Source organism: Carcharhinus amblyrhynchos, chromosome 14, assembly GCF_965287045.1.
Source record: "Carcharhinus amblyrhynchos chromosome 14, sCarAmb.v2.hapA, whole genome shotgun sequence".
Classification (NCBI taxonomy): Eukaryota; Metazoa; Chordata; class Chondrichthyes; order Carcharhiniformes; family Carcharhinidae; genus Carcharhinus; species Carcharhinus amblyrhynchos.
Genome location: NC_137337.1, coordinates 10,662,929 through 10,672,619, shown reverse-complemented (window position 1 = coordinate 10,672,619; position 9,691 = coordinate 10,662,929). Strand labels below are relative to the sequence as shown.

General features: G+C 41.9%; 1 protein-coding gene across 4 annotated transcripts in view; it reads left to right on the top strand.

Moving 5' to 3' along the window:
• Nucleotides 1-237: 237 nt before the first annotated feature.
• The window catches only part of entpd5a (ectonucleoside triphosphate diphosphohydrolase 5a), a 39,897-nt gene continuing 30,443 nt past the window's right edge, over nucleotides 238-9,691 (top strand). For 2 of the 4 annotated variants that reach the window (XM_080202286.1, XM_080202290.1), the window contains exon 1: nucleotides 238-342. The gene's annotated coding sequence lies outside the window, so the exon portion shown is untranslated. Of the gene's footprint in view, nucleotides 343-2,881; nucleotides 3,029-6,401; nucleotides 6,664-9,691 lie in introns of all 4 variants that reach the window. The other 2 variants (XM_080202288.1, XM_080202287.1) reach the window with 2 other exon arrangements.

Below are 9,691 nucleotides of genomic sequence, written 5' to 3'. Positions count from 1 at the left end.
ATGACTGATGATGAAGAGATAAATAAGGAGGCCGCTCTGATGTGCCTCCGCCGAATGAGCGGCCTGAGGAACACACTCCCGTTACCATGGAAACGGAGGCCGACGCTATCGGCCGTGAGGCGCATGCGTCAAGTCTGTTTTTTTTCCCACCCAGCTCGCGGGTGACGCCAGCGTAGGTAGGGAATGACGTTTATACACACTGTTCGTGACGTTTACACGCATTGGGCGTGACGTTTGCACTGCGTGACGTAAGCGCTTTCTGCTGGCGGAGGCGGGGGGAGGGGAGAGCCGGTACTTTCCCCTCCGCCCGTTAAGGGACAGTGAGAGCAGCTTCAGCTAGAGGTAAGTGCTCATTCCGATCGCTTTTATAAAAGGGGGAGTTTTGTTGTTGATCTGAGTGCAGGTGGAGTGGAGTGGAGTGGAGTGAGGTGAGGGTGAAGTTGGAGTAGGCGGATGGGAGACTGGTGACAGCTCTGTTCCTGCTGTCACTGTGGAGTTGGCGCAGTTCTGGAAGTTTCTGCCTCCCACAGCCACAAGTGTCAGAAATTCATTATTATACCCACACCACTGGCAGTGTATCTCTGTCAGAGTGTCTCTGTGTCAGTGAGTCTGTTTCTGTCAGAGTGTGTGTCTGTCAGTGAGTCTGTTTCTGTTATGATGTGGAGCTGCCGGCGTTGGACTGGGATAGGCACAGTAAGTCGTCTCACAACAGCAGGTTGAAGTGCAACAGGTTTATTTGGTAGCACAAGCTTTTGGAGTGCTGCTCCTTCATCAGGTGAGTGTCTCTATCAGAGGCACTGTTCCGGTCTGTGTGTCTCTGTCAGTGTGTGTGTGTGCCTGTGCCTGTCTATGAGCCTGTCTTTGTGCCTCTTAGTGTGTGTGTGCGCCTCTGTCTCTGTCAGTATGTTTGATAGTGCCAACAAATTAATACCAAGACTATGCCAGATCAGGCTGCTGCCCCCTTCCTGAGGTCTGAGTTCTCTTGTCACTTTTCCCATTTAGTCTGAGGTTTACCGTTTGCAGCTGCACTCAGATCTGTGCAAATTCTCTGCTGCTGTTTGTTTCTGTTTTGTTGGGAGATGGAATGAATGAGTTCACAATTGATAATTTGGGCACATAAATTTAAAATTGTCAACAAAAAAGGAGGAAGGTGGAAGTTAGATTTTTAAATCTAACTTAGATTGGTGATGCCCTGCAGGTAAAAACAGTAGTGGAATCAGAAATCTTGATAAAAGGAAGACAGATGGTGCAAAATGGACAGTTTTTTCAAAGCTTTCATTACATGTTAATTAATCTAGTAATATGAGGAAGAAGGTCCTGTAGATAGTTGCTCACTCACACGGAAGTTATTTAGAATATGAAGACCAGAACATTTTGATCCTGTTGAAGTATTTAAGTAACTTCTCTCCTTGATAATTGACATTTTTGGCAAGGGTATGCTCCCAAAAATCTAAATGCCATTTTTTTTAAAAACTTGTTTTCTCTTTCACAATGGTAATGTTTTCTGAATTTATTTTAAAAGTATTCTTTATTGCACTTATTAACAGTGCGACAGAGCTTGCCAGGTAATTCAATGATGGTAACTTATGCTGGTGGGTGTCCAGTAACTTGCTGCATGGTACTCTTCATCCAGAGTGTAAGAATAGAATCCCTGCAGTGCAGAATGAGGCCATTCAGCTCATCAAGTATGCACTGACTCTCTGAAAGAGCATCTTACGCTGGCCCTATTCCTATAACTCCATGCATTTACCATGTCTAATCCACCAAACCTACACATAATTTTGGATGCTAAGGGGCAATTTACCAGAGCACCCAGAGGAAACCCATGCAGACACAGGGCAAACATGTAAACTCCACACAGACACACCCAAGACCAGAATCAAACCAGGGTCCCTGGTGCGGTGAGGCAGCAGTGCTAGCCACTGTGTCACCAGTATTGACCAGCTTGTTGATCATAGGGGCACCATATCTGTGCCAGAAGCTGTCTTCATTTTGATTCCATTGAGATCACTCGATAAACATTGGAAGGAAGTATAATTTGTTTATTTGCTTAGTCACAGTCTGAGCTAAAATCAGATATCTCAGCACACCGTTAATCAAATCTAGGATCTTTTTGGAATAAATGGATCAGTGCTATGCTGCATTTATGAACTGATGTTGGAGCTTTGATATTGGTGGTTCTATCTTAACAGTGTTGTGTTTTCTTTTTAACTGCTGATCAGAGAATCCCTTCCACCAGCATAGTTGCTCTTTTCCCCCATAAGAAAGAGGAACATGAGTAGGCCATTCAGCCTCTAAAGCCCGTTCTGACATTCAGTAGGATCTTGGCTGATCTGACAACATTCCTCACGTCCACTTTCCTGCCCAATCCCTGTAACGCTTGATTCCCTTACTGATCAAAAATCTATCTGTCTCAACCTTAAATATACACAAGGACTCTGCCCCCATAGTTCTCTCTGGCAAGGAGTTCCAAAGACTCACAACCCTCAGAAGAAATTCCTCCTCACCTCAGTCTTAAAATCAGCATTAGGTGAAAATGAGATCAAGATCTGTGTTGATGTCTCTAATGATTTAACACTCAGCGTCTAAGGCTGGGGTGAGGAACCTTTTTCTTATCAAAGATCATGCACGTAAGCAAAATAGTGTGGGCCACACACATAAAAAAACAACTTTTTTTTGAAAGAGAGAATACAGAAATGTTCAACTCACCCACTGTTTTAATATGACTGCTGGAGTTTGCTCTTCCTTAATGTGTAACACAGCCCCAGTGTCTCAATCACAGCACCCCTGAAATTCAGTTAAATTTTTTGCTTGCTTTCCTTACTCTCTGTCTCTCCTTTCTCACACTGCCTGTCTTCTCTTTTTTCTTCACCACTCTTAGTGCCTTTCGCAACCGTGAGACTCCAAAATGCATCACAGTGAATGAGAACTTTTGAATGATTAAGTAACGCATTGGAGTGTTAGCCTGGACTTTTGTACTCGAGCCTCTGGAGTGAGACTTGAATGCACACAATTTTCTGAATCCAAGGTGAGAGTGCCACCAGCCAGACAACGGCTGGATCTTTAAACGTTCCTTATTTGTGCAGAGCAGGTGAGTTGCAAGTTGTGTACAAAGTCACTGCCAAGTTAGCTGATCTCAGAGTGGGGGGGGGCACTATCATCAGGCTAGGAAGGGAAAGCTAGGAAATGGTTTCCACCACCAATTATTATCAAATAAAGTCTGTTGGAAGTGATGGCAGAATCAGGGTTCCCAGTTATGCCCATCATTGTTGAATAATTCAACAATCATCATTGTTCATTGTTGTCCAGTTGAAATATTCAAACTGCTGACATTCGTTTGAATTGCATCTCAGAGTCATTGTCTTCAGGGGGAAATGGTAAGAGCAGCATTACTTTCCAAAGATGGGCACCTATGGCAAATTTCCCTAACATTGCACTGGTTATTTTCTTTTTATAGAATATTGTGACCCTTTTGTTTATGTAAAAACATTGAGATTATTGAGGAAGAATCAAAGAAATAAAACAGTTGTGGTTTTTAAAATTGGAAAAAAATGAAGCAAAGCTTGTAGAATTATCAAACATATGATCTGAGTAGTGAAACTGCCTTGGCATGCGGACTATATGTGTGTTATGGCAGATGGTGGAATTTGAATTCAATAAAAAATATCTGGAATTAAGAATCTACTGATGACTATGAAACCATTGTCAATTGTCAGAAAAATCCATCTGATTCACTAATGTCCTTTAGGGAAGAAATCTGCCATCCTTACCTGGTCTGACCTATATGTGATTCCAGCAATGTCGTTGACTCTCAACTGCACTCCGGCAACTAGGGATGGGCAATAAATGCTGGCCAGTCAGTGATACCCATGTCCCATGGCCTCTGCCTGCTCTCAGGGAAGATGAAGTTATCAATCTCATTTTCTAGTACTTGAAAAACCTAGGTTAAGGGCCATAATCTGTAGTACAGGACATCATCAAGGTTGAAGAGTGGAGTTGAATTGCGTCATTGTTGGTTTCTCTGCCTTCTCTGGTACCCCTATTGGAGTGAATCATTCAGCATGTGACAAGGAAGGAGACTGTTTGCTATTTATGCCTGTGTGGCTTGTGGAAAGATTTATCACGCCTTGGTCCATGTCTCGGGTTTTTGTCCATAAACCCAGTAAGTTCCTCAATCTTCGATTCAGCTTCCTCTTATAAATTCTATGGAATCCACTTTACCATCTTTTCCCACACAGCATTTTCAGATCTGATAATTGAATAGAAAAAAAAGCTCTTCTCTCAATCTCTTTCCAATAATGTTAAATCTATGGCTATTTGTTATTGAGCCATGCACCAAAGGATCTATCAAAACTTCTCTTCATCTTGACATCCTTATTCCATCAGCTCCTCTGTTCCTAGGTGAACAATCCTAACTTTTCTATCATCTCATAAGTGAAGTTCCTCAGCCCTGGTAAATGCCATCCATATTCTTTCTTATATCTTTTAGATCTTTTGTGTGATACCCAGAACTGCCCGGGGTACTCTGTATGAGGCTTGGTTGTCTAATAGGAGGCAGAGAGTTGGTATCAATGGGTGCTATTCTGATTGGCGGTTGGTGACTTGTGGAGTTCCACAGGGATCGGTGCTGAGGCCTCAGCTATTTACCATTTATATAGATGATCTGGAGGAGGGGGCTGAGTGTAGAGTGACGAAATTTGCTGATGACACAAAGATGAGTGGAAAAGCAAATTGTGTGGAGGGTGTGGAAAGTCTGCAGAGGGATCTGGATAGGCTGAATGAGTGGGCGAGGACCTGGCAGATGGAGTACAATGTTAACAAGTGTGAGGTTATCCACTTTGGCAGAAATAATAGTAGGAGGGATTACTATTTAAAGGGCGAAAAGCTGCAGCATGCTACGGTGCAGAGGGACCTGGGGGTCCTTGTGCATGAGTCGCAAAAACCTAGTCTGCAGGTGCAGCAGGTGATCAAGAAGGCGAATGGGACGCTGGCCTTTATAGCGAGGGGGATAGAATATAAAAGCAGGGAGATCTTGCTGCAACAGTACAGGGCACTGGTGAGGCCGCAGCTGGAGTACTGTGTGCAGTTTTGGTCACCGCACTTGCGCAAGGATATTTTGGCCTCGGAGGGAGTGCAGAGAGGTTCACTTGGCTGATACCGGAGATGAGGGGGTGGACTATGAAGAGAGACTAAATAGACTGGGTCTGTACTCGTTGGAATTTAGAAGGATGAGGGGGGATCTTATAGAGACGTATAAGATAATGAAAGGGATGGATAGGGTAGAGGTAGAGAGATTCTTCCCACTTAGAAAGGACAGCAGGACTAGAGGGCACAGCCTCAAGATAAGGGTGGTGCAGTTTAGAACGGAGTTGAGGAGGAACTTCTTCACTCAAAGGGTGGTGAATCTCTGGAATTCTCTGCCCGTTGATGTGGTGGAGGCTACCTCACTAAATATATTTAAGTCACGGGTAGATAGGCTTTTGGTAGGCAAGGAAATTAAGGGTTATGGGGAGAAAGCGGGAAAGTGGAACTGATCCACTTCAGATCAGTCATGATCTTAATGAATGGCGGGGCAGGCTCGAAGGGCTAGATGGCCTACCCCTGCTCCTATTTCTTATGTTCTTAACCAGTGACTTGAAAAGTTCTGCATGATTTATATTCATGATTAATATTCTGTCTCCTCTACTTATAAACACGAGTAATTTATGTGCCTTTTTAACTGCTGTATCAAAATGCACAGACACCAAGTTCTTTCTGCTCATCTCTACTTTTCAAAATTCTATCATTTATAATGTAGTCTTTTCATAATAATTCTGCCAAGTGCATCGTTCAAATCTCTCCACATTGAACTCCATCTGTTATGTTTCTCCTTGTTTCACTAGCCTGTCCAACTCATCCTGAAGCTGTCCTGATCTTCTACCTTGCCAAGTTTATCATCTGCAAACTTTGTAATGCTGCCACTTTCACCTGAGTCTAGGTTGCTTTATTTTCTAATTGCAAAGCTCTGCAATAAGCTTTGCTATATGGTATTTCACTTCAATGTCCATTCTTAATGTGACCAAGAATGTCAGTGGACTATTTGACGGTGGGGGAATCGCAGCCAAACCTAAATCAATCTTTGCTGAATGTCTTTTCAGCAACAGACCCCTAACACCACAAACCCTGATAGATTTCTGTTGCAATTTCTGTAGGAAACATTTCACTGAACACTAAAACTCAAAATCCCTCAGGGGTTCTTTATGTAAGCATTTAATTATCAAGTAATTGCTGCTTTTTATGGAATAGCTAATGTGTAACCTTCTTTGGAATTGACAGTAATTGCTTCCTTGAGTGGTGATTTGGATTTACACGAATAAACTGTAACTTTATGTGGTGAACTGTGTATTAATTCTTTTCAAAAGAGAATTGGACTTTCTGCCATTGGAAGAGATGAAGAAATATGAACTGAAATCTGATGTGAGAAAGGATTGTGATTTGGAAGATGTAAATCAAAATGATTGATTTTTGGAGGGCGGGGAGAACCTGACGAATCCTTGTTGGCTAGATGACCATTTCAAGTTGCAAAAAGTCTTGTAGCTGATGTTGACACACAAACCTAGCATAATCAGCAAATGCTTTGCCTCTTCAACCCTGCCCTCCAAAATGTGCTTGCTTCATGAAATGGTAATCTTAAAACTTCAACTATTACTAATGCCAAAACAGAACAAAGTAATGCATTACAATGTATCCTTTGCATATTGATGCAGCTTGGGTTTAGCCATTTAAAAGCAGTAGGGTCAAGGTATGCCCCTAAACTGGCAAACACAGTACACAAGAGTCAATATTTTTCCACAACCAGTGAATGGTGTTTTCTTGGTGAATGTCACTTCTGAATATAATTTTTCTGACAATTTCTATGCTTTAAGACCAATACCGTTTTATTATAACCCAAAACAAAATTCTGTTCATCACAGTTTGACACTTCCTCACATAATTTCTAACACTTTTATTCTCTGATGCTCATGTAGATGGGAGTGTGAAAGTCCAGAGTCTGTTGGATTATTTATTGATAGGTCAGTCCAAAACAAGTATCCACTTTTTCTCGATATTTGCTGCTGACCCCTCTACTCACCTGAGTCAGCAGTTTGTGATTTTAAGTCTTATGCCAAAATACCTGAGCGCACAATCTAGAGAGGTGATGCTTCAGTGCAGTACTTCCTTTAATCAGGGTTTGGTTTGATCCCTTGAATGGAAATAAAAGATCTTGCAGTAGGATTTGAATAATCATCCTTCAACCCACACCGGTCCAACAGATTATCATTGCTTTTTGTGGAACTTTGCTACATCTATGTCCCATCATTCTTGATCTCTCAACCACTAAAAAACACTCTACCCTGCCCCATCCCTTCATAATTTTAAATACCAAACAACTTGTCTTGTAACCTCTGGTGTTCCAATGAAAAGAAAACCTTTTTTAACGTCACCTTCATATTTGTAATTCCTTAAACAAGGCTGCATCTCAGTGAATGAGTGCCGTGCTCTCTCTTTCCTCAATGTCTTTCCTATGGTTTGGAGCTGGAAACTACACCCCACGCTACACCAACTGTAGTCTTACTAATGTATAGATTCACTATTATGTCGTAACTTGCATTTTGTATGCTTGCTGCCATAGAACTCAGTATTCCCCCTTGCTTATTCATTGTCTTATTCTATTGGGCCATTCATATGTCTTGTGAAGGTGACATTGAATGTCATCTGCCACTTGTTTTGCTCATTCTACCATCTCTTCAGAATGTGGAGACGCTGGTGTTAGGCTGGCATGGGCACAATAAGAAGTCTTATAACACCAGGTCAAATCCAACAGGTTTGTTTGGTATCATGAGCTTTTGGAGTGCTGCTCCTTTATCAGGTAAGTTCACTGAGATACGAAATAAACCTGTTGGACTTTAACCTGGTGTTGTGAGACTTATTACTGCATTATCTCTTTGACATCCCCTTCTAAAGAGAATTCCCATTTTAGAATCATCTGCACATTTAGAAACCACTCAGTCTAGCCCTGCATCCAAATTATTGATGTGTAGAAGAATAGTAGTAGTCCCAGAACAGTTCCCATTTCCAAATATTTTAGACACTGCTTTCTAATGCCTGGTCTCTGTGTCCTCCCTTCTAACAACTTTTAATCCAATTTATAACATGCCTCAACTCATACTCGTCAATTTTCTTCAGTTGTGTTGCACGTGTTTCTTTGTCAAAATTTTTCTGAAAGTCCATTCCCCTATGTACCACCTCCTCAAAAACCTCCCTTAGGTTTGTCCAGCATTGTCACCCTGTATGAAATCTGCAGTGACTGTTCCCAGTTTTCATAGTTAATTAAAGATTGCTGTTCTTTCCTCTGCCACTTGATTGACTCTGTGGTTACCAGGTTCGCACTATCTCTTTTGAAGAATCCATTACTAACTGAATTGCTAATCCCATCTGTTTCACCTGATGTATAGCCTATCCCTCATGGTCATTTTGCATTTATTTGGAGCCATTGTCATTTCTTAAATGGTCTTGCCCCAACTATCCATCCCACAGGGAACCAGCACTTCAAACTTGGATCATTAGTTCTGGGTGTTTAGAATTTTATTTTTATTTTGGGGTGTATTATATTTTAAATTACTTTCCCATTAACTTGCTTAATGTAAGGACAAGTCATCTTTTATTTAGTTTACTGTGAAGGACAAGTGCCATACGTTGAACGTCATGTTGAATCATGTCTAACTAATTTTTAAATTCAGTGCCCCAACCGATGAAGCAAGCTTGCTGTATGTCTTCTTGATTACCTTCTCCACCTGCGTTGTCACTTTCAGTGACCTGTGTACCTGTACACCCAGATTCTTCTGCCTATCAATGCTCTTCAGCGTTCTGCCATTTACTGTATATTTCCTATCTGTATTAGAACGTCCAAAATGCATTACTTCACATTTGTCCGGATTAAACTCCATCTCTCCACTCAGGTCTCCAACCAATCTATTTCCTGCTGTATCCTCTGACAGTCCTCATTGCTATCCACAATTACACCAACCTTTGTATCATCTGCAAACTTTCTAATCAAACCAGTTACATTTTCCTCCAAATCATTTAGCAAAGGTCCCAGCACTGATCCCTGAGGAAAGCTGCTTGTCACAGCCCTTATTCAGAAATGCATCCTTTCAGTGTTACCCTCTGTCTCCTATGACCAAGCTAGTTCTATATACATCTTGCTAGCTCACCTCTGATCCCATGCAACTTCACCTGCTGTAGCAGTCTGCCTTGAGGGACCTTGTCAAAGGCCTTACTGAAGTCCATGTAGACAATATCCACTGCCCTATCCTCATCAATCATCTTTGTCACTTTCTCAAAAAATTCAGTCAAGTTATTGAATCATGATCTCCCTTTCACAAAACCATGTTGCTTCTCACTCATACATCCAATTATTTCCAAGTGGGAGTAAATCCTGTCTCAAAGAATCCTCTCCAATAATTTCTCTACCACTGATGTTAGGTTCACTGGCCTGTAATTACCTGGATTATCCTTGCTACCCTTCTTAAACAAAGGAACAACTTTGGCTATTCTCCAGTCTTCTGGGACCTCCCCTGTCGTCAGTGAGGATACAAAGATTTTACTCAAGGCCCTGGCAATTTCCTCCCTTGCCTGTCAGTATATCCCATCAGACGCTGGGGACTTGCCT